The 4,656-nt window shown below is 33.1% G+C and overlaps 1 long non-coding RNA gene across 1 annotated transcript; it reads left to right on the forward strand.

Annotated features, from left to right (window-relative positions):
* The first annotated feature begins 3,355 nt into the window (after nt 1-3,355).
* Nucleotides 3,356-4,212, forward strand: LOC113321534. The gene is made up of 3 exons (XR_003346738.1): nt 3,356-3,548; nt 3,689-3,798; nt 4,146-4,212. It is a non-coding gene; the product is annotated as an uncharacterized LOC113321534 (long non-coding RNA).
* The last annotated feature ends 444 nt before the right edge of the window (nt 4,213-4,656 follow it).

The raw sequence follows: 4,656 nt of genomic DNA on the forward strand, positions 1-4,656 counted from the left end.
CAGACCAATTAAAGGCAAAGAAATTATACCCGATCCGCATTAACTACCACTACAAGAAAAACTGGATTTAGCAACTTGGCAGTTTTGGTTGCAAAAGCCCATATTGAGTCGCTCTAACCGTTATAGCGACTTAATTTGGCTCTCGCTCTTGAGTTGTAAAAGGTGGGATTTCTATAGGTCTAGAGCAGCTAGGCAATCGCTCTAAATATGTTTCAACTACCATCAGCGATTAACTAATATGATTGCTTTAAATTTATTCCAACTATCCTAAAGTGAGACGCTCTAAATATGCTCCAACTACATCAGCGGCTAACTAATATCACTGCTTTAAGTTTATTCCAATTATCCTAATCGAGTCGCTCAAAATATGCTTCAACTGCCGCAGCGGCTAACCAATATGATAGCTTTAACTTTATCTCAACCATCCTAGTGACTAATATGTTAAGTTGATAAAGGTTTAGAGCGACTTAACTGACCAATAATCGGTTGCTCAGGGTTTCTGAAGTACGAGATATCAGAGGGTCCTAATTTGAGCTTGTCTAACATTAGTTGCTCTAGTTAGTCTAACATTAGTTGCTCTAGTTATTCATCAGCAGGGAATGTTCCGGTTGGTTAAAAAGCTTTCAGGCAAGTTTTGACTCGGATGAATAAAAAATGAAATTAAAATTAATATAGAAAGCAAATAATTAAATTCAAATAAATGTATTTTCTTAATCAATAAATTTACAATATCATTTATTAATCAAAAAATTTACAATCTGCTTGACAAAAATTAAATAAAATAAAATCTCGTTTCTTTGGAAAAAGAAATTAGAAGAGGAACAACATTGATACAACCATTTCAACTTTGAGAAGATTAGAGTTCTTTGAAATATCACCGGACACGCTTAAATACACAGATCGATTCTGCAACTTAATATCATTCAATCTCTGATTTTGAGAGCAATAGAGTTCTCGTTTCAGATCTAATTCCTTCCTCCAAAAATTGGTCCTGCATATATACAAACAAGCAAATCCAAAGTAGAAGTATACACATTAAGGAAATCAAACTTAAGCAAAAACAGGATCAAGAACTAATCAACAAACGAATCAATAATATCTGATACTTTTGTACCTTTTTCAAAGCTTAGATTAGTGGAGCAAACTAAATCAGATTTTTTCATTCTAAACAAACAAAAGACCAGACCCATTAAAAAATCAAAAACTATGACAACCATAACAACATAAAGAACCAATCAATAAAACCCATAAATTTGGTACCTAATTTAAAGGTACCCTTCAAACACTCTTGTCTGTGAAATAAATTTGTTCATTACAACAAATTACTGAACACCACTATTACTACAATCATTGCAGACTACTAATTTCTGAAAAATTGATTAAGGCTCTTTGCCAATTTCAAATGAACAAACAAAACTAATTTCTGAAAATCATCAAACAACAAATAAAATCACTTGGATCTGGATAAATAAAACCCCCAAAATGAAATAAAAATGAAGAACAATATGAAGCAAACCCAAAAGGAAACTCACATGCAAAATGAAACCCACTACTCAATTCTTAATTGAAGGAAAACTCAGCTATTAATTCAACATACGACGAAAATTCAACATGAAAAAAACATAAACTCAGTTGAATAACTATAAATCTCAACTCTTCAATAATCATTAGAGTTGAAATCAGTAAAGGTTCAACATTTTAAAACAAATCCCTAACTGAACAAGGAGGAAAAAAACAATCTTCAATAAAGTAATATTCCAAACTCCTCAAATCATCATTAGAGTCAGAATCTGTTACAAGTTTAATCATCTAAACTAATTTAGCAGAAATTAAAGATAGATCACATTAAACCATCTAAATCAAAGTAAAAAGTCAACCAAAAATTGAGAAAATTGGACATGGAAAGAAGTTTAAAGAACGATTCAAAAAATTAATCAGGTGTTAGTGGTGTTTGTTCAAACTTCAAAGAGAGAGACGTGAAGGCGGTGGATTTTTTACTGTGAGATCTAGTTTAATTTCTCTCTTATAACCTGTTTGATAAAATGACTCTAAGAAGTTCCTGACAGATTTTGTTAAAATGATTTTGACGAACTCGATTTTTGACTGTATTTGCATATGGAGGTTGGATTTTTGGTGAGATTGTTCGAAAGGGTTAGTAGATGAACTTACAAAAAAGAGGATTAGTAGACTGCTTCATCTTTTTTGAACACCTAGATTGGGTATTTGGCCTTATAACCACAGCTACCTCCCTCCTTCCCTGTCAATCTCTGTGATATACTGAACATTGTCTCATTCTTGACATTTGTCCAAACTTGACACTGTCTCCTACTTAAAAATTCAGCTGATAAGTCCAGCTTTGCGAAAGAGTCAGCAATGAAAATAGGTGCTCTGTTTGCTATGATTATCCTCTCCTTCCTATCAATCTCAAGTAAATTTCTTCTTTTCTCAGTAAAATAAGATATGAGTTATGTTAATCATTGATTCATTTTCTAAATTTAACCCCTTTGTTCAATTTTATGTTTTTTCATCTACAAATGCACAACCTTCAAGTAGTCTTGGTCTTATGTTCAACTAAGAAGTAATCTTCCATCACCAACAAAATCAGTTCAATTTTTGAAATTTCTGAGAGTAAGTCAAGTACAACTCTATGACCCAAACCCGATTTTAACAGCATTAGCAGGTACTAAAATCCATGTTAACTGTGCTACCAAATGATGATATCATTTCAAATGTGTCTAAAATCAATCACTTGTGGATGAATGAACTAGACTAAATATCGTTCCTTTTTATCCTAATACTAAATATCTTTCACTTGTAGATCAGCCCTGTTACTCATTTTTATTCACACTCCAAGCCTTATATAAAGATTTATACCTGATCTTGTAAGTTCCTGTAAAAGGCCTCAGTAAATGTCATTTGAAACTAAAGATACGTTTTGACAAATAGGACATAATCGTGATTCCTGATATCTAGTTTTCTAACAATGGAACAATTTGCATAATGAAATGTATAAGCTAGTCATCAATTTTTTGATAAGGGAAGCAGAACAATGCTTACCTTGTTATGGGAAGACAGTCTTACAAGTGTTGTGCCCTGCACCAATTCAGAGCGATTTTTCTGAGAAAGCAAGCTTTTGTGTGAAACTTCTTTTGCAGCTTTACTCGATCCATTGCTGGATACTAATCTCATCCCAGATTATTAAAGTTATTCAAGTTTTTTGTCTTTAGGAACTGCAGGTGTTGGTGTTGTTCTGAAGTTATGCTAGACACTTGTTATTGGAATGGAAGTACTTGGCCGATCGAAAATAAAATAAAATGGAAGTACTTGAAGTTGATGTACCTGATGTAATGTTGGCAATGCATGTTTGCATCTAGCAATCAATCTAAATCATAAATTATCTTATTGTAAATCTTATGTGTTCCCTCACTAGTTCAATTGCACTGAATAAGTTGTCTTAGATTGAATTTTAAAATTGTGAATATATGGAAGTGGAGGAGTACGTCAAGCACCCAGGGAAGTTTGCACTTGTTGGAGGAAAACGGCTCAAGGTATATTTAGATGCTTAAAGTTCTTTCAGTGTATACCTTTATATGCTGTTGTGACTTAAACTTGGATGCATTTGTGCTTTTTATTTATCATTCCTATTTCAATTAATAATTTATCTGCAATATTTGGAACCTGGTTTCAGGGAATGATCATGACAGGTGGGCTTGGGACTGGTAAGACTCTGCTTTCCAAGACTATTGCAGCAGAAGCCAGAGTACCTTCATTTATTCAGAGCAGATTCAGAAAGGAATTGTAAGTTGGAAATTCTGCATAATTTGTTCAGGATGAAATTTATCCACTATCGTTGTGCGTGGGACTTATTCTTATCATAATGGTCAGGTGTATGTATGGCTCTTCTTGGCATTTCTTAGTCTTTTGTAAGCACATTGATATCTTGGTTTCAATTTCATAGTTTGGAATCTTTATGCAAAGCATAATCTGAAGAATACTGGAACAGCTAACAAAACAAATACTTCAGGATATATATTCCTCATTGCTTTTGCACCAGTTACCGAATTACTATATTTCTACTTTTTTTTTGAGTATATTATGCTCTACAGAATGTACCAAGTTCTTCAATTGGTCAATTGTGTTTGCAGGAGGGTCTGCCAATGGTATTCTCTGTGTGCAACATTATAAAAGGGAGAAGGAGAAAATGTAGAAGCACAAGCACTAGATATCTTGGAGCCTGCAAAAGTTGTAGTAGTCGACGCTTGCAGAGTGGCCTCGGTGAAACTCTGCATTTCTAATTTATCAACTGTTACTGGCAAATTACGCAGTGAAGGCCTCTCAGAGAGTCTCAAGCAATTTGAGATTATGGAAAGATTGTTTACTGAACAACGTTTCAATGGGATGATCCTAGTATTTTGGAAAATTTACTCTTCAACAAACTAATTATTTTTATGACATAACTAATTTTGTACCTCTTGATGATGGTTTAAAAAATGAATGCTAAATTTTCAATGGGATGATATCCTTGTATCCTTGAAATAAATCTTATTCCCCAACATACTGATTCCTTTTTTCTTACATAACAAAATTTAGAACGGCTAAAACAAAAAGCTTAATAAACAAATCACAAATTTTAAAATCTGACTTTTCTTTGCAAGG

This window comes from Papaver somniferum, chromosome 11 (genome assembly GCF_003573695.1).
Source record: "Papaver somniferum cultivar HN1 chromosome 11, ASM357369v1, whole genome shotgun sequence".
NCBI classification, from domain to species: domain Eukaryota; kingdom Viridiplantae; phylum Streptophyta; class Magnoliopsida; order Ranunculales; family Papaveraceae; genus Papaver; species Papaver somniferum.